Source organism: Leucoraja erinacea, chromosome 22 (assembly GCF_028641065.1).
Source record: "Leucoraja erinacea ecotype New England chromosome 22, Leri_hhj_1, whole genome shotgun sequence".
Taxonomy (NCBI): domain Eukaryota; kingdom Metazoa; phylum Chordata; class Chondrichthyes; order Rajiformes; family Rajidae; genus Leucoraja; species Leucoraja erinaceus.
Window position 1 is genome coordinate 9516093 of NC_073398.1, and position 13965 is coordinate 9530057.

General features: G+C 43.6%; 1 protein-coding gene across 8 annotated transcripts in view; it reads left to right on the forward strand.

The window, feature by feature from the left end:
* Positions 1 to 13965, forward strand: part of eps8a (epidermal growth factor receptor pathway substrate 8a) — a 145968-nt gene that overhangs the window by 61228 nt on the left and 70775 nt on the right. Inside the window, exon 1 of one of the 8 annotated variants that reach the window (XM_055652916.1) lies at positions 7850 to 7990. The exons of the other annotated variants lie outside the window; for them this stretch is intronic. The gene's annotated coding sequence lies outside the window, so the exon portion shown is untranslated. Of the gene's footprint in view, positions 1 to 7849; positions 7991 to 13965 lie in introns of those variants that run through there. 8 annotated transcript variants of the gene reach the window in all.

Below are 13965 nucleotides of genomic sequence, written 5' to 3' on the forward strand. Positions count from 1 at the left end.
TATAGCGGTACAGCAGGTTGTTAGTTCATCACTACTGCTTCCAAGACTACTTAATGTAGGAAGTGGGTGGTAATATAAAATATACAGTAGGTTGGGGTTAGTGATGCTACTCTACTATGATTGGTTCACATGCAATAACCAATCTACATTCTTCCCCGTAAAAAGATGGTTGGTAAGGTAAGGCAGGCGGATTTAAACATACTAGCCGAAATCAGCGAACCCAAAGACTGGGTCTCCACCATGGTTGTCACGCATAAGAAAGACAAAAACGAGCTCCGCGTTTGCATCAATCCAAGAGACCTAAACAATGCCCTCACTATCCGAGGAGGACTGTTGAGGACGTCGGGGCACAAATCGGGCGCGCAACAGACGCAAAAAGCTCGTTCTGGCAGAAACCTCGAGATGACGAGTCCTCGAACCTCACTACGTTTGCTACACTATTTGGCAGATTCAAATTTCTTAGAATGCCATTCGGCATCAACTCGGCCAGTGAGGTTTTTCAAAGAACCATGGAACAGCTGTTCATTGGCCTCCCATGTGCCATCATCGCAGATGACATCCTGGTTTATGGCAAGGACATAGCGGAGCACGACAACAACCTCAAGCTTATTCGGGACAGGGCACGTGAGGTTAACCTAAAATTCAACCCCAAGAAATGCAAGTTCCACATCCCAGAGGTCACCTATGTTGGACACGTATTCACCTCTGATGGTCTTAAGCCTGGCCCGAAGAAAACTACAGCCATCCGAGAATTGCCAGCCCCTACCGACGTGCTAAGCCTACAACGATTTCTGGGTACGGTGAACTATCTGGGAAAGTTCATACCGAATCTAAGCAAACTCAGTTCACTACTGATACAACTCACCCGCAAGGACACTGTAGCACCAACAGGTATTCGATTTTTTAAAACTCCAGCTGGCCAACGCTCCGATCCTGACTTACTTCGACCCGAAGCATCCTGTCACGATAACCTGTGATGCTTCACATTACGGGCTGTGCGCAGCCTGCCTTCAAACATCTGCCGATGGGACTGTCCTACCTGTATCATATGCCTCCCACACCATGACAGACACCGAACAACGCTGCGCCCAGATCGAGAAAGAGCTGCTTGCTGTGCTCTTCGCTTGCTCAAAATTCAAGGATTTCATCTTTGGGACCACTTTCACAGTTGAAACCGACCAACAACCACTTGTAACCATCCTGAACAGACCTATACACGCAGCACCTGCTTGACTGCAGCGCATGATGATGCAGCTCCATCGGTTCGACTTTAGAATCGCTTACAAAAAAGAAAAGGACATGCTCATTGCTGACACTCGCTCTCGTGCACCTCGTGCATCTAGTGAATGAAATCCCATTTCTAACACCATGTAAATGATTGATGTATCACAGGTCTAGAGTTTAAATCATCTTTAATTATAACACATAATATAGCGGTACAGCAGGTTGTTAGTTCATCACTGCCACTTCCAAGACTACTTAATGTAGGAAGTGGGTGGTAATATAAAATATCCAGTAAGGTGGGGTTAGTGATGCTACTCTACTATGATTGGTTCACATGCAATAACCAATCTACACATGATAAAGGGAATAATGTGAATAACATTTAGTGCAAGATAAAGCCACTAATGTCCGATAGTCCAAGGGTCTTTGAAGTAAGGTAGAAATTTGGGATTGCTCTCTAATTGTGTTAGGATGGTTTGGTTGCCTGATGACAGCTAGGATTAAACTGTCCCTGAATCCGGAGGTGTGCATTTTCACACTTCTATACCTCTTGCCCGATGGGAGAAGGGAGAAGAAGGAGTGGCCAGGCTGTCCTTGATTATGCTGGTGGCCTTGCCAAGGCAGCGTGAGGTATAAATGTAGTCAATGGAAGGGAGGTACACAAAATTGCTGGAGAAACTCAGCGGGTGCAGCAGCATCTATGGAGCGAAGGAAATGGGCGACATTTCGGGCCAAAATCCTTCTTCAGACTGCTTTGGGGCCACCTCCTGCACCTACACACAACTGACTGACTTCATCCACTTCACCACCAACTTCCATCCAGCACTCCAATACACCTGGACCATTTCCGACACTTCCCTACCATTCCTTGACCTCACCATCTCCATCGCAGGGGACAGACTTCTGACCGACATACATCTCCATCGCAGGGGACAGACTTCTGACTGACATACACTACAAACCAACTGACTCACATGGCTTTTCTCCTCCTCGATGGAAGGGAGGTTGGTTTGTGTGATGGTCTGGGTTGCATCTCCAATTCTGTGCAATTTCTTGTCGTCTTGGATGAAACTGTTCCCAAATCATGTGATGTATCCCAATAAATTCAGACATTGCCAAACAGCTATGTTTAGAGTTTGAAATTGGAATGCAGTTGTTTAGTTGACTTTTTACAGGTCCACTTGGTGGGGATGGTGTATGTGGTGAATCTGTAATCATTGCAAAACATATCTGCAATTTCTTCCTGGTGTGGTTATGATTTGGGGCCATCAAAGCTGTATGTCTGAGGTGTCTTGGGTCCTGGATAAGGTGAACACTCTTGCGTGACCTGTGCTTGTAGCTTTGTTGACTGAAGAAAGCTACATAAGCAAACACTGATTCAGTGGATGAGTGGATCAGGTTGAAGCAGCATTACTCTTGTGGGCTTGTGGAAGCTTCACTTCAAAGAGCAAGTTTGAAAGAGCTGTGGGTCTTATGCTAGGCATGCTTTGATTTCATCACGGGCTACTGGGCTGTGAGAACAAGATATTGGGTGTGGTAAGCTTCCTTGAGCTTTTTGGAGAAGATTTGTGGAAATGTTAGTGTGCCAAAATGAGTGGCGACCTTTAGGGTCAGCCATTTTAAAGTGTATGAGCTGTGCCCTGAGGTATTTTGTTGCTGATTGCAGGATTAATAAACTGCAGTGTTTCACATAATTACCTTTGACAGTTTGAGAGGCAGGGCACTTAACCACAATTTATTGGCAGTATTCACCACTTGCTGTTAACCATCTGTTGACCAGTCCATCACGGTACTGACTTCCCCCCAATAGGAGGCACCACCTCAAAAAGGCAGCCAGGATCATCAAGGACTCACACCACCCTGGCCACGCTCTCATTTCACTCCTGCATCGGAAGAAAGGGATAGGAATTTGAAAACAGTGACCACCAGGTTCAAGAACGGTTTCTTCCCAGAACCATCACGCTTCGAACACTGCATAACACTAAGTTCAACTGTGAACTTCTTCGGTTGCACTCAAGTTTTCAAGTTTTTTTTGTATTGGTGCCAATTTTTAGTTTTGTTTATTATATATTATCTGTGTGAATTGTGTTAACAGGTCTGTGAAGCTGCAGCAAATAATAATTTTGTTGTTCGGGTGTCAGTGCAATCAAACCCTCTTGACCCTCTCTCTTAATATAAAATCCGAGTGAGGAGTTGATTTAATCATTCCAATACTCAACCTGAAATGAAATGATGGACAAGCCAAAGTTCGATCTAGCTGCCTTGGAGAACAAGGCTTTGAGTGTGTTCAGGATCGCAGTATTTTTTTTATCTAGTGCCAAGCTGCAAGGGTGTTGAAAGGAAGAAGTTGTTTAATAAACCTATTTGCCAATCATGACAGCTGCAAAAGAAAAAACTGCAGATTTTGGAAGTCTGAAAAGTAAACTGAAAATGCTGGAAGCTCTCAGTAGGTCAGGCAACATCTATGAAAGGAGAAACAAAATGAACACATACATCTAAGACCTGTTGGCAGGTTATTCTGGTGAAGAGTCTTCAACCTGTAGCATTAACTGTTTTTCTCGCTACTGGTCTTGCCTGATCTGCTGAGTGTTTCCAGCAATTTCTGTTCTCGTTTCAGATTTGCTAACCATGTCCATCCTTTGGGTTCTATGATATATTTTAGAAATCCCAGGTAAAGGCAAGCATTGTTGCTGTGCCAGTTGGCTGAAATTTATTCCTCAATCAGTGAAAGTTGGCCTAATCTGTAAATTAATTTCAACAAAGTTTTAACTGGAGATAGACACAAAATACCTCTATGTAGGGATGAAATGGGTGACGTTTCAGGTTGAGACTGAAGAAGGGTCTCGACCTGAAACGTTGTCCATTCCTTCTCTCCAGAGATGCTGCCTGTTCCGCTGAGTTACTCCAGCATTTTGTGTCCATCTTCAGTGTACACCAGCTTCTGTAGTTCCTTCCTACACAGTTTTGTCTTTTGACACTGCTGAAGCAGCATTTGGCATCAGTTGTGATTGGGACGGACTTGTCTACAAACAGACAAATGAGGCAGGAATAGAGAAAATTTGCAAAAGTAATCACTTTGGTGTTTGTTGGTTTCCAACAAGGTCTACCTTTTGTGGAGATGTGCTTACTGATATTTGCCAATTTGTGCTAATTGCCTCTGTGTCTGGAAGAGTTCTGGAAGAGTGGTAAAATCAACCTGTTCTGTTCTATTGGGATGAACATTTTGTAAAATGCTTTCTACCTGAAATGGAGGCAAATCAATCGTGACAAGAGGAGAGACAAGAGACAACAATGTCGGAACTGAGATTTGGAGAGCAGAGCAATTGCTGGAAATGAGAACTAATAAATAAATCTGTAAATAGCCCAGCAGGTCCGGCTGCTTCTGCAAAGAGAGATAACGTCACAATTTGCTGAGTCTACATCAGAACCGAATACTGCTGCAATACGCAGGAAAAGATAGTTATCTGAAATTGTTGAAAGTAGTGCCAAGTCCTGAGGACTGTGGCATACATGGGTTCAAGGTGAGATGTTCCTTATGTTTGTGTTATGCTTCATTGAAACCATGTAAAACCAAAGACAACTGTTGAAGTGAGATGGAGAATTAACGTGATAGCCGACAAGATACTTCAGCTTAACCTTGTGGACTGATGGTGGCAATGTACTGGAGTAACCCAGTAGGACAAGCAGCATCTATGTGTCAAAGTTCGTTTCTTAAAAAGTAGATAGCAACAAAAACTGTTAAAGGGCAATCTTTAATTGATTCATTAGACGGGAGTAGCAAGATTACAATGAGCACAAACGTTGCTCAGTGCTTCTCGGGATCCACTGACAGAACAAAGGAAAGCTAGTTTAGGAAAACAATTATACATATTTCTTATCGGTGAAACACTCCTACCAAGTCTGAATATGGCATGACTGAAAGATTTTATAGCCTTTCAGAATATAGGAAAGCTGGGTCCAAATCAAGCTCATCCAATAATAAGTTATCTCTGGAGCGTCAGCAATTTTTTTCAAACTTGGCTTCTTTATGGTCTTGAAAAGAAGCACGTGTTATTACGCAGGCTGCCATCTTAATGTCTTTATTGAAAAGACAACCTGTCCTCCGTATTGTGTTCCATATAATTTACAAAGTCATTCAGACTTGGCACCGAGCCATTCTTTTGATCTACCACATCATGCTTTTGTAGAAGAACGATTCCATTTTAGATTTGACTATTAGATTTGACTATTAGCTCTTTCATTCCCTCCTTTTTATCAAACATGATAACATTCACAGTCCTCGGTAGGTACACTCACTGGTCGCAAGTATTAGAGCAATGATTAGCAGAATGATAGAGCCATAATGTATCACAGTACCCCAAAGTCCACCAAACCAAAGGTATGGCAACCAGTTCTCATTCTCTTCATTAACAACCATCGTGATGAAGCTTGTTAGGGTCGATGGATCAGGTGCCACCTGTAGGCGGTGTAGTCCCTTCAGCCGATATTGAAGTTGTGCCATAAAGTTCGCACCTGTCCGAGGGTGTTGCCAGTCTCTTCGTAGATCGTTGCACAGGTGCTCCCCCCTCTCGGCCCATGGTGGGGTTCACCACCTTGAGCCGGACGCTAGCGTATCCATGGGTTTAGACAGCTTCTCCTCCCAGTAGGTTTGGGTGGCCTGCTTTCACATCACCACGTAGAAGCGGCTGCTGGACTGGAAGCCAAAGACAAAGCCAGCGTGGATTGCAATAGAGTTGGAATAAATGGGAAATGTCATGGAACCCTGACAATAATTAATGTAGGTGGGGGTGCTAGCTGTGGGAGTTAGAGGGATTGCAACGGCTATTGTTTGCTGAGATAATCCCCGAGTTGGGGATGAAGTCCAGAACAATTATCCGTTTGTCATTTGTACGTTGCTCAGCAATGCCTGCCAATGGTTAGTTTGCTGTCTTTCCCCTTTTCTATAACCGGTTAAATATAATTAATTAAACATGATTCTGTTATGTTCTTTAAATGTGAAGAGCATTACATTAATGCTTAGTCAATTTGCTCAGCCATAGTTCCACCCACGAGTAAACAATTCGTATATGTCCTTGGCTTCTCCCCAGAATTGCACAGTGTATTATACCGATGTGCTCAGGATAGGTTGCCAGGTATGAGAGTTCCAATGGAATCAACAGGAGCAAATTATGTAGCGAGATCCATCGTTCAGAGTGTTACTGAGCTGGGAACCTGGTGAGAACTCCTGCCCTACCTGCTACTACACTCTGTTTAGTTTAGTTTAGAGATACGGCACGGAAATGGGCCCTTCGGCCCATCGAGTCAGCACCAATCAGCGATCACCTCGTATGCTAACACTATCCTACACACAACAGACAATTTACACTTCTCACAAAGCCAATTGGCCTACAAACGTACGTCTTTGGAGTGTGGGAGGAAACCAGAGGTCCCAGAGAAAACCAACGCGGCCACAGGGAGAACGTACAAACTCAGTACTGACAGCACCTGTTGTCAGGATAAACCCCAGGTGCTGTAAGGCAGCAACTCTACCGCTGCACCATCTTGCCACCACTGTTGTAATGGGAACCTGACCTCCCCAGTGTTATACATTGAGTCTGAAGGAGAATCCCAACTCGAAACCTATTCATGTTCTCAAGACATCCTGTCTGACCCGCTGAGTTACTCCAACATTTTGTGCCTTTTTTTACAAACCAGCATCTGAAGTTCCGTATTTCTACAGTGCTATACATTGTTGTGCCAGGATTCTCTTGTTAATCCCTGCCCTCTGCTGGCATTATCACAACAATGATTGAGACTGCCCTTGAGGAATGATGGACACAAGGTGCTGGAGTAACTCAGCGGGTCAGGCAGCATCTCTGGAGAAAAGGAATAGGTGACCTTTCGCCTTGAGACTCTTCTTCAGACAGAGAGTCGGGAGAGGGATGAAAGTAGAGGTATGAAAAGGTGCAGAACAAATCACAGCCGGCACCAATGGCCAAGGAAAGGTGTACCCACAATGGTCCACATTGTCAGCTGTGGAAGAGGTGATAACAAAGGAATACGAAAAGTGAAACTAGCAGTACGACTTGGGTAGGGGAGGGAAGGAGTTAGAGGGAATGCAAGGGTTACGTGAAGTTAAATAAATCAATATTCATACCACTGGGTTGTAAACCCTTTCCTTAAAGGGTATGTACCTATGAGGTTTCAGTCTGTGATTACCAAGAACATGACGAGTAGGTGCTCTGTGAGGTAACGCTGCAGAGGGCTCCAGTGAATCTGTCTAAATGAGGAAAAGTCAGGATTACAACATCAATCATTAAGTGAGTTTGCAAATGTAATCTTGCAAGAAGCTGAGTTTAAAATAGGTCTTGGTAATTTGTCCTGCCATTTTGAAGGTAAAACTAAACAACGTGAAAACGTGAGGTTTTTCTCTGTTGACTCAAGTGCAAAGGTCTGGGGAAAATGAGGGTGTTCTGTATACACAGTCATGATGCGGAGAAAATTCCCTGGTCATGTGGGTTTTTTGCACTGGTGAAGTGTGAGCTGTAGATTTGTGCCCAGACACATGGTTGCAAACTCTCCAAGTCCAGTAAAGCAGCTGAAAGGACAAAACAGCACCCATTACCTTTAACAGTTAGCAGCGTGATTATTTTCATTAATCATTAAGTGGCTGTAAGGGAAAAACAATTGGTACTTGACAGACCTCTCTCTAACTCTGCTCGAAGAATGTTTAATAACCTCCATCAAGCTGGTTACGGATAAACACGAGTATTTTTCCAGCATTGAAGTAAGTGAAATTTGTGCTTTACATTGTTCATAGCTATCGTGTTCTTAAGGTGCCACATAAAAACTAGGTCAGATATTGAAAAAATAATTGGTCTTTGGAGACTTCTGGGCCGCATTTGATCTCAGTAGTTAGAGATTTCCCAGTTTTTTTTCTCTTCCAGAGGTAATTCTTAAAAACACATCCCTTTGTAAAATGTAAGTGTCGATTGCGGCCTCTTGGTTGCGTGAGCTCGGGGATCATGGTGCAAAAAGCATCAAGTCTATGGCAGACTCGCTAGACCAGTTGGCCTTTATCTCCTAGTTTTGAATGTTTTTTATCTATATGTAAGCAATTGCTTTTGCCATGGCTGGAAGTAAATTAATGCAATAAAATGCCACTTAATGATAATAAAATGCCACCCTCTGCACACTAACATGTAATTTGATTTGGGCTGCTTGCAACCCAGCGGTATGAATATTATAGTAGGAAGGAATTGCAGATGCTGGTTTACACCGAAGATGGACATAAAATGCTAGTATAACTCAGCGGGAGAGGCAGCATCTGTGGAAAGAAGGATTGGGTGGCATTTCGGGTCGAGATCCTTCTTCAGAGTCTGAAGAAGGGTCTCGACCCAAAAGGTCACCCATTCCTTCTCTCCAGAGATGCTGCCTGTCCCACTGAGTTACTCCAACATTTTGTGTCTATCTTTGGTATGAATATTGATTTCTCTAACTTCAAGTAACCCTTGCTTTCCCTCTCTCTCCGTCCCTTCCCACCACAGTTCAACAACTAGTTTTGCTGTCCCCTTGATTAATTTTACTGATATTTGACTGATTGTGTGCCTCGTTGTCACCTTTCCCTCAGCTAACAATGTACCATTCTACATGTCCTTGAGCATTGTTTGCTTTGATCTTCCGTTTTCAAACCTTACCCTACCATATCTCTAATCCTGAGTATGAAGAAGGGTGACATGGTGGCGCAGCGGTAGATTTGCTGCCTTACAGCTCTTGCAGCACCGAAGACCCGGGTTCGATCCTGACTATGGGTGCTGTCTGTACATAGTTTGTACATTCTCCCCGTGACCGCGTGAGTTTCCTCCTACACTCCAAAGACCTACAGGTTTGTAGGTTAGGTTACACAAAAAAGCTGGAGAAACTCAGCGGGTGCAGCAGCATCTATGGAGTATCTATCTATCTATCTATCTATATATATAAAACTCAAATCAGTCCGCCTGCCGTCCGGCTGCATTTCTTCCTTTGATTCATTGCCACGCCCAATCCAGACGTTCAATCTCCGAGATATTTTCCATTTCGGTAGAGATTTCGCTTTTCTTTCTAAGTATCCGCTCATCATTTCATTTCGTCGTGTTGAAGTACATGTTTTTAATCAAATCCTTCTCCCCCCCCCCCCCCCACCCACCCCCAAGTATTTCAAAAATAAACAGGCTTCTCCATTTACATGTCAGCTTCCAACACACTTCGAAACCAAGTTGCAAGAGAGGAACACTGAACTTTTCACTGCTGCAGCAGGCAGGGGAGGGCTGCAATCTTACATTTGGGAACGGGCTCAGTTCCAATGGAGGAGACGGGTGCATGGCGGAATATTGGGTTGGGGGATCACACCATTGGGGGAGCAGACCCAACGGGTCTGCACTTGGTCTAGTATATATATAAAACTCAAATCCGTCCGTCCGCCTGCAGTACGGATCCCTTCCTGCCTTTCGATTCGTGCCCGATACTCGCAGATGTCCAATCGGAATGGCCGATGCTCGCAGATGTCCAATCGGAATGGATTCATTTGCATGTACGGCTGCCGGCTGCATTTCTTCCTTTGATTCATTGCCACGCCCAATCCAGACGCTCAATCTCCGAGATATTTTCCATTTCGGTAGAGATTTCGCTTTTCTTTCTAAGTATCCGCTCCTCATTTCATTTCGTCGTGTTGAAGTGCATGTTTTTAATCAAATCCTTCTCTCCCCCCTCCACCCACCCCCAAGTATTTCACAAATAAACAGGCTTCTCCATTTACATGTCAGCTTCCAACACACTTCGAAACAAAGTTGCAAGAGAGGAACACTGAACTTTTCACTGCTGCAGCAGGCAGGGGAGGGCTGCAATCTTACATTTGAGAACGGGCTCAGTTCCAATGGAGGAGACGGGTGCATGGTGGAATATTGGGTTGGGGGATCACACCATTGGGGGAGCAGACCCAACGGGTCTGCACTTGGTCTAGTACTCCATAGATGCTGCTGCACCCGCTGAGTTTCTCCAGCTTTTTTGTGTAACCTTCGATTCTCCAGCATCTGCAGTTCCTTCTTAAACACAGGTTTGTAGGTTAATTGGCTAGGTATAAGTATCAATTGTCCCTAGTGTGCATAGGATAGTGTTAATGTGTGGGGATTGCTGGTTGGCGCAGACCCATTTGGCCAAAGGGCTTGTTTCCGTGCTGTATATCTAAACTAAACTTTAAATTAAACTAAAGGGTCTTGACCCGAAACGTCACCTGTTCCTTCTCTCCAGAGATGCTGCTTGTACCTCTGAGTTACTCCAGTAGTTTGTGTCCATCCTTCCTACACAATATGTAACAGTCTTTGTGTGTGAATGGAGGTGTTAAGGTTTAAGTACCTATGCTCAATTTCGGAAAGATACCATTTATACCAATGGGAAATTTAAAACCTTACTCGTATGACAGCCATGCTTGCTAAAGCCTTATGATGGGATTAAATCCTTGAGTCATGCAGTGGAAACAATAATAGTGTGGGCTACATTCTAAATCAAAACTGTGAAGCTCAATCAAGATCTTGGTATTTGAGCTTTAGAAGCGTGCACAATTTTCCTGGCGGCGTAAACACTGCAAAGCCATAAGAAGTTGGCACCATTATTTATAAGATCTTATAAATATGTTCAATGTTTCTTGGTGCAAGGAAATAATTGAAAGTTTTGATTTTTGCACCAAATATGTACCGGTGGACAGATCTGAGAGGAATATATACTGGCAGAAAATGATCTATTGCCTGATTTGTACTGACGATGTTTTGAATGACTAGTTTCAGTGTGTGAAACTCTAATCCAATTTTCAGACCTTATGTTTATTTGTCCAGATGATGCATTTGCTACCGAGATTGCTTAATGGCACGTCTAGATGGTTTCTTTTGGCATTAGATGTCAGTAGAGAAGATTTACGAGAATGTTGCCAGAACCCGGGGGCTTGAGCTATGGGGAGAGGTTGGGCAGGCTAGGACCTAATTCCTTGGAGCACAGGAGGCTGAGGGATGATCTCAGGCAGGTGTATAAAACATTAGTGGAATAGATTGGGTAAATGCACAATATTTTTGCAAGGGTAAGGGAATCAAGAACCAGAGGACATAGGTTTAAGATGGGTGTAGAAAGATTGAAAGAGTGAAACCTGAGGGGCATCTTTTTCACTCCAAGGGTGGGGGGTATATGTAACGAGCTATCAGAGAAGGTAGTAGAGGTATGCACTATAACAACCTTTAAAAGGCACTTAGACATGAATAGGACCGAGTTAGAAGCATATTTACCAAGTGATGCAAATGGGACTAGCTTAGATGGGGCATCTTGGTCGGCATGGACGAATTGAGCTGAAGGGCCTGTTTCCATACTGTATGATTCTAAGCAGTAAAGTCAGTCAAGACAAAATGTGTAGGTGTCAAGACAATGTTGTTTCGATCTAGCTCTCTTGAATTTTACAAGGTAATGATTGACCATTGAACAGGAGATCAAGCTGGACACTAAATGCTTAGCAGGTCAAGAGAAAAGGAATAGGTGACGTTTTGGATCGAGACCCTTATTCAGGCTGAAAGTCAGGGAAGAGGGAAACTAGAGGTATGAAAACGCACATAACAAATCAGATCTGGCACAGATGGCCAAGGAGCCCACAATGTTCAATTGTTGGCTGTGGACAAAGTGATAACGAAGGGATACGAACAAAGAAACTAGCAGGATGACTCGGGTGGGCGAGAGACGGAGAGGGAATGCATGGGTTATATGGTTTTGTATATTTGAAAAACTGTTAGATCCAATTAGTCTAAGTGTTGAAGAAGATCATGACCTATGTTTAGACATGAGTTTTTACTCGTGAATTGTGCATCTGTAGTGCATGTTTACCATGGTCTGAAGTTAATCGGATTGCAAAATTGTCAGCCGCAGTCTTTTTAAGGAAACTAGTTAACAATAGGAATGTTGGGCAGGAGGTATGTGTACCAATGGTAACATTGAACTATGTATAAATGAATTAGCTTCACTAGAAAGCTTTTTGTTGTGTAAAGCACCAAAGTATGAAGTATTCTGTCAGAAAAGTCGGTTCTACACACAGAAAGCTGACTATGTGGAGGTCGAGCTCGTACCAGCTACATGCTTGATGTGCATATCTTCCCAATTTGTCACTGTACTCATTAACCTGACAGGTTTCACTGTGTGTAAATTGACCTGCAAGGAACATGTCCAAGTGCATCAGTAGTCCCTGCCACCATGCTGACAAAAGCACAACTGTGTTGATCTTTAATGTCGAAGAGGCCAAGACATGAAGAATAGCAAAAAGAGAAATAAATGCATGGCAAGTAGGTTAATGTTGAACTCTTAAGAAAATTATCAACTGTTCAGGAGGCTTCATTCGTGTTCTTGTACAGATGCTAGTGCACAGATTTTGTTTTGAGGAGCAATGGGCAAATACCAACATTAGAACTATAAACTGCTTGGTCTGGTCAATGTGTGTGTTGTTATTGGCAGATTGGATTTATTCTTTCTAACAAAGATTTGTTTCAATCGACAATAGGTGCAAGAGTATGCCATTTGGCCCTTCAAGCCAGCACCGCCATTCACTGTGATCATGGCTGAGCATTCACAATCAGTAACCCGTTCCTGCTTTCTCGCCATATCCCCTGACTCCGCTATCTTTAAGAGCTCTATCTAACTCTCTTGAAAGCATCCAGAGAATTGGCCTCCACTGCCATCTGAGGCAGAGAATTCCACAGATTCACAACTCTCTGGGTGAAAAAGTTTTTCCTCATCTCCGTTCTAAGTGGCCTACCCCTTATTCTTAAAATGTGGCCCCTGGTTCTGGATTCCCCCAACATCGGGAACATGTTTCCTGCCTCTACCGTGTCCAATACCTTAATAATCTTGTATGTTTCAATAAGATCGCCTCTCATCCTAAATTCCGGAGTATACAAGCCATTCACTGATGTTGTTCCCAAAATATTTTGTTTTTTTAATGAAAGAGAGTTGGGATGGTCAATGTATAGCTTTGGCCTTGTGAAGTGAATGAAGTTATTGAGAGAAGTAGAACCAAGTAACTGCAGATGGCCATTTACCAAAAGAAGGCACAATGTGCTGGGTAACTCAGCGTGTCAGACAACATCTCTGGAGAACATGGATAGATGATGTTTTGTGTGGTTAAAGTACACATGTGGTTAAAGTGCACATTGTCAGATTTTTAAAAAGGCAATTTTTATACATTTTGGTTTCACCATATAGAAATTACAGCAGTGTTTATACATAGTCCCCCCATTTCAGGGCCCCATAATGTTTGAGACACAGTAATGTCATGTCAATGAAAGTAGTTATATTTAGTATTTTGTTGCATATCCTTTGCATGCAATGACTGCTTGAAGTCTGCAATTCATGGACATCACCAGCAAGGCTCGAAATTAACGGTTGCCCGGGTGCCAATGGCCACCTAAAGTCCCGCTGGACAACCTAAGAGCAGAGTCATTTTGCCCGGCTTGACAAGCGAAGGAAAGCTTGGCTGATGTGGACAGCGGATGGCCTGATGCAAGCAATGCTGGTGTTTCTCAGAGAGCTCCTGCCTTGTCCTTGTTCCCTGCCTTGCCATGGAGTTGCTGCTTGTTTGTCAACCAGCGGCTCAGGCAGCGGATTGGCGCTCGACACTGCTACAAATTGTTCGGTTGCTGTTGTTCCCTTAAAGGGCCTGTCCCACTTTGCGATTTTTTTTGGCGACTGCGGAGCGTCAGTGAT